Source organism: Mus caroli, unplaced genomic scaffold (assembly GCF_978045245.1).
Source record: "Mus caroli unplaced genomic scaffold, Mus_caroli_1 scaffold_5, whole genome shotgun sequence".
NCBI classification, from domain to species: Eukaryota; Metazoa; Chordata; class Mammalia; order Rodentia; family Muridae; genus Mus; species Mus caroli.
Genome location: NW_028227260.1, coordinates 110,548,648 through 110,560,637, shown reverse-complemented (window position 1 = coordinate 110,560,637; position 11,990 = coordinate 110,548,648). Strand labels below are relative to the sequence as shown.

The 11,990-nt window shown below is 40.7% G+C and overlaps 1 non-coding gene across 1 annotated transcript; it reads right to left on the bottom strand.

The window, feature by feature from the left end:
* Nucleotides 1-4,522: 4,522 nt before the first annotated feature.
* LOC115030124 (U6 spliceosomal RNA) lies at nucleotides 4,523-4,629 on the bottom strand. The gene has a single exon (XR_003835752.1). It is a non-coding gene; the product is annotated as a U6 spliceosomal RNA (small nuclear RNA).
* Between the last annotated feature and the right edge of the window lie 7,361 nt (nucleotides 4,630-11,990).

Genomic DNA, 11,990 nt, shown 5'->3' with positions numbered 1-11,990 from the left:
TCGGGATTTAAAAAATTTGTTTATTTATCTTGTTTCTTAGATATATGTGAGAGGTTTGACTCTTCATTTTCAATTTTCCTCAAACGAGGATAAAGTGATAAAGGGCACAATTCCCAGGATTCAGTCCCCTCCAGAATTTTTGAATACAGAGATCTAACAACTCCCAGTTTCATTCTGAAATGACTACCTTTTATGAATTGATTTTAGACTTATAACTATCTTGGCAGGAGGGAAGATACGTTCAGGGAGAACTCTTGCACTCCACCCTTTGGATTAGACAAGAGACTCAAGAAATAGCAGTTTACCCTGGAATCTTGTGGTAGTAGAAGAAAAAAGTATATAGGCAGGACCTGACCTTTCAGAAGGAGACTTCACATGATACTTTGCAGAAGAGAATGGAATCGATACTTATGGGTTAGTTGAGTATAAGGCTACACTTGAACTAGGATAGGCGAGTTAACATACCTCTCGTCTTATACTTATTAGACAAGGTCTCACCCTGTAGCTCCAGCTGGCCCGGAATTCACAGAGATCAAGCTACATATACCTCCCAAGCAGTGGGAAAAAAAGTGTGTGCCACCATGCTCAGATTTTTCTTCTTTTAAAGCCTAAACCTCATGTCAGCACCCCGGTGGTGGATTTGTGGGGTCATCAGATGTCTTTCTTTGTTCTTCTTCTCAGTGTGCTCACATTGAATGAATCTTTTTTTCTGCTCTTCACTATTATTCTTTTTTTTTCAATTTTTTTATTACCTTATTTATTTACATTGCCGTTGTTGTCCCCCTCAGTCCCCCTCCCTCAGTTCCTCATCCCATTCCTCCTCCCCCTGGCCTCTGAGTGGGTGCTTCCCCCTACCAGACCTCCCCTTTCCATGGGGCCTCAAATCTCTCAAGGATTAGGCACATCTTCTCTCGCTGAGGCCAGACCAGGCAGTCCTCTGCTATATTTGTGTGCCAGGGCCTTGGATTAGTCCATGTATGCTGCCTGGTTGGTGGCGCAGTCTCTGGGAGCTTCCAGGGTCTGGGGTTAGTTGAGACTCCTGGTCTTCCTATGGAGTCGCCCTCCCTTCAGCTTCTTCAATCCTTCTCCTAATTCAACCACAGGGGTCCCCAACTTCAACCCAGTGGTTGGGTGTAAGTATCTGCTTCTGTCTCAGTCAGCTGCTGTTAGGGCCTCTCTGGGGATAACCATGCCAAGCTCCTGTCTGTAAGCATAACAGCACCAGTAATAGTGTCAGGCTTTGGTGCCCTCCCATGAGATAGATCCCAAGTTGGGTCAGTTATTGGACTGCCTTTCTTCCTTCAGTCTCTTCTCCATTTTTGTCCCTGCAGTTTTTTTTTTTTTTGTTTTTGTTTTTTTTTTGACAAGAACAGTTCTGTGTCAGAAATTTTGACTGTGGGTTAGTAACCCATTCCTTCTCTTGAGGCCCTTATCTATCTACCAGAGGTGGGCTCTTTGAGTTCCCTCTCACCAATGTTGGGCATTTTGGCTAAGGTCATCCCCATTGAGTGCTGATTGTCTCTCACCTCCTGAGTCTCTGGTACATTCTAGAGCCTCCACCCCCCAATGCTTCCTATCTCCATTCATTCTCTTGGCCCTCTGGACTTCTCTTCTGTTCCCCCTCCATACCTGATCCTGTTCCCTTTTCCCCTCCCCCTCTTCTCTCCCTCCCAGCTCCCTCCCTCCCTCTGCCTACTGTGATTATTTCCTTCCCCCTTCTAAGTGTAATTGAAGCATCCTCACTTGGGTCTTTCTACTTGGTAAAATTTCTTACAGTCTGTGGGTTGTGTCCTAGGTATTCTGTAATTTTTGGTCAATATCTGCTTATCAGTGAGTACATACAATGTAGGTCATTTTGGGTTTGAGTTAACTTACTCAGGATGATATTTTTTACCATTTGCCTGCAAAATTTATGATGTCTTCATTTTTTTCTTTTTTTATAAGGCATTTTATTAGATATTTTCTTCATTTACATTTCAAATGCTATCCCCAAAGCCCCCTATTCCCTCCCCCCACCCTGCTCCCCAACCCACCCACTTCTGCTTCCTGGCCCTGGCATTCCCCTGTACTGGGGCATATGATCTTCACAATACCAAGGGCCTCTCCTCCCTTTGATGGCCAACTAGGCCATCCTCTGCTACATATGCAACTAGAGACACAGCTCTGGCTGGGGGTGGGTACTAGTTAGTTCATATTGTTGTTCCTCTTATAGGGTTGCAGACCCCTTTAGCTCCTTGGGTACTTTCTCTAGCTCCTTCATTAGGGGCCCTGTGTTCCAATATTTTGCTGACAGTACTCTGACATATCTCTCTCTTGTGAGGCTATGCCAGTGCCTGGCAAATACAGAAGTGGATGCTCACAGTCATCTATTGGATGTCCTCATTTTTAATAGCTAAATAGTATTCCATTGTATAAATGAACAACCATATTTTCGGTATCCATTCTTTGGTTGAGTGATATCTGGGTTCTTTCCAGCTCCTGGCTATTACAAATAAGGCTGCTATGGACATGGTGGAGAACACAACTTTATGGTATGGTGAAACATCTTTTGGGCATATGCTCAAGAGTGGTATAGCTGGGTCTTCAGGTAGATCTATTTCCAATTTTCTGAGGAACTGCCACATTGATTTCCAGAGTGGTTGCACCAGTTTTCAATCCCACCAGCAATGGAGGAGAGTTCCTCTTTCTACACACCCTTGCCAGAATGTGTTGTCACTTGAGTTTTTGATCTTAGCCATTCTAATTGGTGTGAGGTGGAATCTCAGGGTCATTTTGATTTGCATTTCTCTGATGACTAAGGACTTCGAACATTTCTTTAAGTGCTTCTCGGCCATTTGAGATTCCTGTGTTGTGAATTCTCTGTTTAGTTCTGTACCTCGTTTTTAAATTGGGTTATTTGGTGTTTTGGAGGTTAACTTCTTGAGTTATATATTTTGGATATTAGCCCTCTATCAGATGAAGGGTCAATGAAGTTGTTTTTTTCTCAATCTGTAGGTTGCCCGTTTGTTCTATTGATGGTGTATTTTGCCTTTTCAACTTCATGAGGTCCCATTTATTGATTGTTGATCTTAGAGCCTGAGCCATTGGTGTTCTGTTCAGGAAATTTCCCCCTGTGCCAATGAATTAGAGGCTCTTTCCCACTTTCTTTCTCAAGATATTTTATACTATTTGTGGCTATTTTGATGGGTATTGTTTCCCTAATTTCTTTTTCAGCATCTTTATTATTTGTGTAAAGGAAGGCTACTGATTTGCTGAGTTAATTTTATATCCAGCCACTTTGCTGAAGGTCTTTATCAGCTATAGAGTTTTTTTTGGGGGGGGTGGGTGGGTTGCTTCTGTATACTATCATATCATTTGCAAATCATGATACTTTGACTTCTTCCTTTCCAATTTTGCTGTCTAGTTTTTCTGGTTAGGACTTCAAGTACTATATCAAATAGATATGGGAGGAATGGGCATTGTTGTTTTGTCTCTGATATTAGTGGGATTGTTTCTAGTTTGTCTTCATTTAATTTAATGTTGGCCGTTGGTTTGCTATATATTGCTTTTATTATTAATTAGGTATGTGCCACAAATTTCTGATCTCTCCAATACTTTTACCATGAAGGGGTGTTGTATTTTGTCAAAGGCTTTTTCAGCATCTAATGAGATGACCATGTGACTTTTTTTCCTTGAGTTTGTTTATATAGTGTATCACATTGATGGAATATATATGTGTGTATATATATATATATATATATATATATATATATATATATATATATAAAACCATCCCTGTATCCCTGGGATGAAGCCTACTTGCTCTTGGAGGATGATGGTTTTGATGTGTTCATGGATTCAGTTGGCAAGCATTTTATTGAGTATTTTGGCATTGATATTCATAAGTGAGATTGGTCTGAAGTTCTCTTTCTTTGTTGGGTCTTTGTGTAGTTTAGGCCTCAGAGTAGCTGTGGCTTCCTAATATGAATTAGGTAGTGTTCCTTCTATTTCTATTTCATGGAATGGTTTGACAAGTATTGGTATTAGCTCTTCTTTGAAGGTCTGGCAGAATTCTGCATTAAAACCATCTGGCCCTGGGTTTTTTTGTTTTTGTTTTTGTTTTTGTTTTTGTTTTTGTTTTTGTTTTTAATTTGAGAGAGTTTTGATGACTGTTTCTATTTCCTTAGAGTTTATGGGGCAGTTTAGATAGTTTTCCTGATCTTGATTTAACTTCGGTATATGGTATATGTCTAGAAAATCATCCATTTTATCTAGATTTTCCAGTTTTGTAGAGTATAAGCTTTTTTAGTAGGTTCTGATGATCTTTTTTAATTTCCTCAGTTTCTGTTATTTCTCCTTGTCATTTCTGATTTTGTTAATTTGGATACTGTCTCTGTGCCCTTTAGTTAGTTTGGCTAAAAGTTTACCTATCATGTTGATTTTCTCAAGTTTATCTATCTTGTTGATTTTCTCAAAGAACCAGCTCTTGATTTTGTTGATTCTTTGTATCATTCTCTTTGTTTCTGTCTGGTTGAATTCAGATCAAAATATGGAGCAGTTCATAAATTTGGTCATCATCCTTGCACAGGGGCCATGTCGATTTTCTCTCTATAGTTCCAATTTTAGTATATGTGCTGCTGAAGCAAGCACTAATATTTATTCTTCAATTGGCTTATTAAATATAGGCAGCTGCATTGAGCTTGCTACGGTTTCTAAAATCCAAACCATTTCCTAACAATTCCAGTAACTAACAGGTGCTGGTGGGGGTGGGGTTAAAGGCAGATGTTGGAGCTCAGAAAAATGATCCCCTAAAGTATAGCAATTTGACATTCTGAATCCTTTAAACTGAAAGATATTTGTAGATCCTCAGAAGATCACACTGATCTCATGTTCTCCTCTATATTCTCTTTATTTCTTTCTTGAAGTTATTAATAGATATTTGCATTTCTCTTCCTTAAAGCAAACCATAGAAATAGTAACATTTCTGCCTGCTCCAAATAGCCATGAAATCTAGACATTTAATTTTTATGGCAGGAGCCATCCATAAAGAAATTGTCTAGGGTAGGTTTGGTGGCTCACAATGGTAATTCCATCACTTGGATTCTGAGGTGGCAGGATAGCTGGAAGTTCAAGGCCATAGTGAGTTAGAGGCCAATATGGGTTACAGTATATTCATGAATTCCCACCCAAAACATAAGTTCTTTAGCATAACTTGTCTGGTCTCCAGTCTTAGATCCTTGCTTCAGAGGGTCTTGTCTAATAATATCTTGGAGGAAGATAAGCTAACCAGTGAGGACAAGCTGACTCTAAAGAGACAGGCTATGCTGGGTTCCCGTATCAGCCCATTGCCATTAGATGTTACTCTTTGTCTTGTCATATACCTGTGTAGCTGCCAGTATGTCAACAAACTTAGGTCTGTTGCTTAGGCATTAGAAATAGACAGTTTCCTGTGAGCCTCATTTCTGAAGGCTCCTGTTTCACAAGAAATCTTGATCAGATGAATGTCTTATTTCTTCTTGTCTACCTGCCTTTTATTTATCAGAGTTGGCTGTGACCCTTACGATGAGTCCTTGACGAGAAGTATCACAACATCTTTCCTTCACATACTAGAGACATGAAGACTAGCTGGAAGGAAAGAAACACGTGGCACAACTAGTACTCTGCACTGTAGAGATTAGCAAAGATTTCCTGTAAGGGACTCTACATCTAAGTACTTCTAAGCTTTGTATATCATTCTTTCTGTCACAACAATTCAGCTCCACTTTTGCAGTAAGAAATCAGCTTTGGGCCAAAGAGACCGACAAGGATATAGTCTAATAAAACTTTATTCACCCGAACAAATGGCTGGCAAGTTTTGTGGCATGGGATATAGCTTATTAAAATTATTTTGGAGGTTGATGTCTGGGCTAGGATAAGGAGATGATCTTTAGCTAAGCAAATCTGGGTTTCATATTACGTGTAACTCCATACAACTGGATCACAAATAAGGCTCCTGTGCATTCCATAAGGAAGAAGTGAAAGGCACTAATGTGACCCCTTCGTGACATTCACAGGGAGATGAAGAGTCTAGGAACAAAATCTGTGGGTTCCCATTGCTTATATACCTTAAAGACATGGCATGGGGTAGGGTGAGGAGAGAGGCATTCTAGTTAATCCATGATGATTTATATTTTCGTATGTCATTAGGACTTGGTTATGTCATCAAAAACAACAACAACAACAACAACAACAACAACAAAACAACAGCTTTTGACCAGAAAAGGGCGAGTTCCTTCCTAGAGTTCCTTCATAGTGATTGACACATTGCCCAAAAGCCTCTAGATTGTTGCAGTTTTTCATATAGGTTTAAATGTAAGAGTGATAATTATGTAATGCTACAGTTGTGTGTGTGTGTGTGTGTGTGTTATGGTGTAATGTGTACCTAAGTGTAGGTCAGTACCATAAACAAGTCCACCTCTTCATTCCCTTGGACAACCATAGCTTTGTGAAAGGGTAGAGCAGTGAGCAGCTTTTTGGCATGACTGTTAGTCTAAATGCTGTGCTCATCAGCATGTGTCCATTGGCACAAAGGAGCCTGCGACCTGCGAAGGCAGCTCATATCCGACATGGGAACGAATGAGCAGGCCCTTGATGTCTCCTATCTTTAGATGAAACCTAAAGCGCAAATGTTTGCATATTGTTGCAGGGAGGAGAGGGGTTTGCATTTACGAAACAAAATAATATCTTGAATGTTGTCCATCTCTAAGGGTAGACATGTATTTAGCAGAGGCAGACCTTTATTTAATTATCCCTGATGTAAAGATTTCTTGTCTTTTTCAGCTACATGGCTAAGAGACTGCTGGGTACCTGAAGGCCAGCTCCTACTGGGACTAATTTCATCCAGCCAGCTCCAAGCATGTTCATTAGGCACTGATTAGGTTTCACACAGGTGGAGAAGGTTAGGGGCACAGATAGAGAGGCGGTGCTGATTATGTTAAGCATAAAACACCATCTGTTTCCCAAGTAAGACAAGGGACTGAATCTACACTTCTGGAGGGACAGACACCGGGTCACTGCTGAAGCTGCTGATCCCTGCTTCCTTTTCTTTCATCTCCATGCATTCACAAGTCTCAAAACAAATTGGTAAAAATGAAGACAAACGCCAGTATATCTAAAGGCCTCTGAAAAAGATCCTAAGTTCCTAACCATCCCATTCAGGCTTGCTGATCAGAATGAATGGGAAAGAATTGTTTTGTTTGTTTTGTTTTTCCCTCCATAATGCAAGCATTGTACTTGGCATGAAAATAGAATTACTACATTGATTCCCTTTCAGTATAAGGACTTTTTCCCTTCCATTGCAAATAGGCTTCCTAGTTAGCTGGACTCTTCAAAACACTTTAATATGGTTTTGTTTGGAACCAAAGAAGGCAAATGAGCTGACAGCTCCTCCCTTTCTAACAGAAAATAAACAGCCTGAGACCTGTGCATGAGTAAATGTTTAGGGGAGGAAAGACAGCAGATGATGGAGTGAGCTGATTGGCACTTCAGCTCACCTGATAAGGGGGCTTCATATTTGTCTCTGGCCCACACAGAGCCAGAGGCTTACAATGCTGCCTTCTTCCCAGCCACTCTCCAAGAGCAAACTACCCCACCACCTGGCCTTTCCCCATTCACCATCCTCTTTCCTGCTAAAGAAAAGTTTCCCAGTCAGCAGGTGGTGGGGGTGGGGAAACCAGTGTGGGACCCAGGGATTGTGCCTCTCCTCCTCAGTCAGTCCATGACCTCATTGGTTTAGAGCCCTAGCATTTTTATTATTAGAGCACAACAAAGCCAGCTGGAGGGCAATCAGTATGATTTCCTCCCCCACATCAGGCAAGCGAAGGCACAGGCAGCCTTCCCTGGGAGTCAAGTGCAGCATGCACATTCTGGGATGATCACAGTCTGTTCTAGTCGTGTGCGTCCCAGGTGAGGCAAGGAGCCTGGCTTTGGGTAAGGGAGGAAAGAGGAGCTATGCCTTTCTAACCTTTGTGAGGTCTTGTGTAGTTCTGTTGTCCATGTAGGGGATTCAGGCTCCATCTTGCACTGAGGCTTCTGGCATGGGGGGAAGACAGCTGTCATACATGAAAAGATCTAAAGGGCCCCTAAATTTAGAGGTTGAACAAAAATAATAAGCCTCTTTATTTCAGTCCTCCAGCTCAGTGGTCCTGGCCACTACTGGATAGTGGGTATTTTATGCATATTTAAAGCATGACTTCATTAAAAACACTCCCTAAATTAGAAATTAGTTCTCCAGTTGGGAGACTCCACGGGCCACTAAGAATGTTACTTTAAATCTAGCACCCTGGGCCTTCCAAGATCCAACATATACTTTCCCTCAATCCTCTGCCCTATTACCTGATCTCAGAGGAATCTAGGTTTAGCAGTTGGAAGAAGGTCCTATCCTGTGTTTTCCCATGACATTCCTTCTAACTGCAATGTCTACTTGGTCTTCTGGCTTTTACTATGTCCCAAATGATTTTTTAGATGACTTTCAAGCTCTACCAAAATCTGCTAGCCCATGTAAACATGCTCTTTTTATGAATCTCTTGGACCACTAGCCTCTGAGATTCTTTCCAAATGCTCTTGAAGCTTTTCTTTCCTTTTTTGAGACAAGGTCTCTCTCTTATGTAGTTTTGACTATCCTGGAATTTATAGACAGGGCTGGCTTCAAACTCACAGAGATTTGCCTGCATCTGCCTCCCAGGTGCTGGAATTAAACACGTGGGCTACCATACCTGGCCTCTGATGTTTTCCTTACCCCTACTAACAGATTCCTCTATATTAGAAAACAGAAATTGCAGCTTTTCATGCTTCATTTCCCCTGTACAACTTGGCACAGATCTTGTAACAATGAGAAGCTAACTAAAAAGAAACTATTTGCTTACTTGTAGGCTGGCTACTTATGTAGCATGAGTTAATGCTTGCTACTTGTACACTGGGCCTTTCTCTATCATCAAAAGGGACAAGAATCTAAACTTTGATGCATGGTACACACATATGTATATGTATGTACTCATGCTTATCTAAATTATTCCTTTCAAAAAATTCATGACAGTAGTTACATCCTGTCTTCACTTCCTTTCCTGTTGCTGTAATAACATACCCTGGCAAAAGTACCTTAAGAGAGGAAAAGTTTGTTCAGTTCATAATTCTGGCACATAGTTCATCATTTGGCAGAAGTCAAGGTGGCTGGAACTTTAAACAACTGGGCAGATCATATCCACAGTCAAGAGCACTGAAGAATACACACTACTACTCAGTTTACATTTTTCCATATTTTATATAAACCAGGATGCCCTGCTCAGGGAATCGTACCACTCACAGTGGGTTGGTGTTCCCACCAATCAAAACTGTCCCCAACAGTCATGGCCAAAGGCCAACAAATCAAGACAATCCCTCATTGAGACTTTTCCCCGGATGATTCTAGATTGTCCCAAGTTGACAATTAAAACTAGACATCACATACAAATTTTATAGACAAGCAAAACTGACACTCACATGGGAAAAAGATTGACTTGGGTTTACCCATCAGCAAGTTACAGTTCTGGATAGGAACTCCTATTGCTAAGAACTTTGGACAACACAAAGGTTTTTTTTTTTTTTTTCCCACACTATTATTTAGCCTCTCCAACTCTAAGAGTGTCCAGGTTGAGGTTTGAAAAGTAGTTGTGGTCTAGGAAGAATGGAATTTAGTTTTTGACTAATCAGCTGTATTGGATCCGGTGGTATACTGAGACAAACAATATAAAGCCCCTGACTTTCAGGTGCTCACAGTCTCACAGAGGAAGTCATATATATTCAACAACCTTCTGAGAACAATTGGGCTGAAAAGAGCTATAAGTTTCTGTAGAAGAATAGATGGATTGATTCTGACTAAAATTGGGAATAACAGCTCAAAAAAGCTACAGTTAGTTATCGTTCAATGTGAGTATCATATTTTTACAAATAGCATGTTAGGCTGGGGGAAAGTTGCCAAGTTGGAGCAAAAGGGACTAGAAACACATACCCATGCACAGACATATGTATTTACATGTATATGTGTGAAAGAGAGAGAGAGAGAGAGAGAGAGAGAGAGAGAGAGAGGAAGAGAGGAAGAGAGAGAAGTGTTTTAGTACTTAGTACCACTAGTTGACTGGTATTGAGCACATAAAATCCTGAATAGAGGGGTGCTTCATATTTTCTCCTTGTACAATGTTTATAGAAGAGTTCAATGGTACTACTTGGAGTCACCTCATGTGGTGAACAGGCTGAAGAGGCTAGCTATCCCAGTAGTCTGTAAACCTACCTCTTTCTGAATCAGTGGACTGTTATGGGGTTTTGGTTCCACAGAGACACCATATATCCACATTTTATGCCTTCTTCATTACCATTTAGGAAGTTTATAAAAAAAAGAAAAACATCGCTGGAAGTCACTCAACAAGGCAGATTATAGTCCATAATACATTTCTGCTAAAATTGATATAACAGTTCTTTAGGGGGAAGAAATGTCTTTGTGTCTATGAGTCCCAGTGTCTTCATCTGCCAGATGAGGACCAGAAAAGCCAAGAGTCCTACCACCCAACTTTCCCCCATCAATCTTTGAAAACAGAGTATTAGGAATTTCCCTTTGTCACTATTTAGTGTCTGAGTCCACAACTTACTTCCCAAAGGAGGTTAATCAACAGATCACAAGCTAAATCCTCAATTAACGGCTGGAAAACTGACCACAATATTTTTCTTGGGGTCAATTGCTTGCTGCTAGGCACTAAAAAGGAATATTTCCTGGGAGGCTGAGAGGCCAAAGTGACCACTGATTCCAATAACCTTGAAATACAGCCTTGGCTAGATCTTGAAAGACCTGACACTTTCTTGGGATCCAACAGGGAGGAAAGGAGAGTGCTTAATTTATTTTAAATGAAAGTATAAATCTATCCTTTGGAGGTTTTTCCCCCTTTCCTTGGTTGTTCAACAGGTTGAAATGAAATCCTTAAGAGTTAAGGTACTTTCTACACCATCTAGTATTTGTGTTACAATGTTTGGCCTTCTATAAGAATTAGATTTGTATATCCATTCAACACATATTTATTTACTAAGCAACCTGGTATGTCTAGGGACTCTTCTATTAGTCGCATGGGTTTAATGAATCCTCCCAAACTCTCCTTCTGGTTAAAGGGCACTGTGGCCTTTCCACACTAAATTAGATCAGTTTTGTAGATGTTTCCAATTTGTTTACTCATGTTTGAAATGGCAGCTGCTTCCATGACTACATTAGGACATAAAAATAGATCTACCTTCAACATCTATTTCTTTAGGTAGAGATACAAAATTTCCTATGTTAGTATAGCTAGTAAGCCCAATAGCAAAGGAGAGGGTGTCTTTTACTTTGTAGAAGGTCTTAGTTGAAAAAAATATATTTTACCATGTTTAAATAGATAAATGTTCGGAAAGAGGATTTTCCTTTCTTGAAGAGTCATTCAAATAGATTAAGCAGCAGAAAATGGACACCAGTCATTTTCTATTACCAACCTTCCTAGTTTATGCCATTTTTTTATTAGATGTTTTCTTTATTAACATTGCAAATTATATCCCCTTTCCTCATTTCCCCTCTGAACCCCCCCCCATCCCATCCCCCTTTCCCCTGCTCACTAATCCACCCACTCCCGCTTCCTTGTCCTGGTATTCTCCTACATTGGGGCATCGAGCCTTCACAAGACAAAGGGCCTCTCCTCTCACTGATGTCCCACAAGACCATTCTCTGCTACATATGTATCTGGAGACATGGGTCTCTCCATGTGTACCCTTTGGTTGATGGTTTAGTCCTTGGGAGATCTGGGATTGGTTCATACTGTTGTTCCTCCTATGGGCTGAAAACCCCTTTAGCTCCTGTATCCTTTCTCTAGCTCTTCCGTTGGGGACCCTGTGCTCAGTCCAATGGATGGCTGTGAGCATCCACTTCTGTATCTGTCAGGCACTGTCAAAACCTTTCAGGAGACAGCTATATCAGGCTCCTGTCA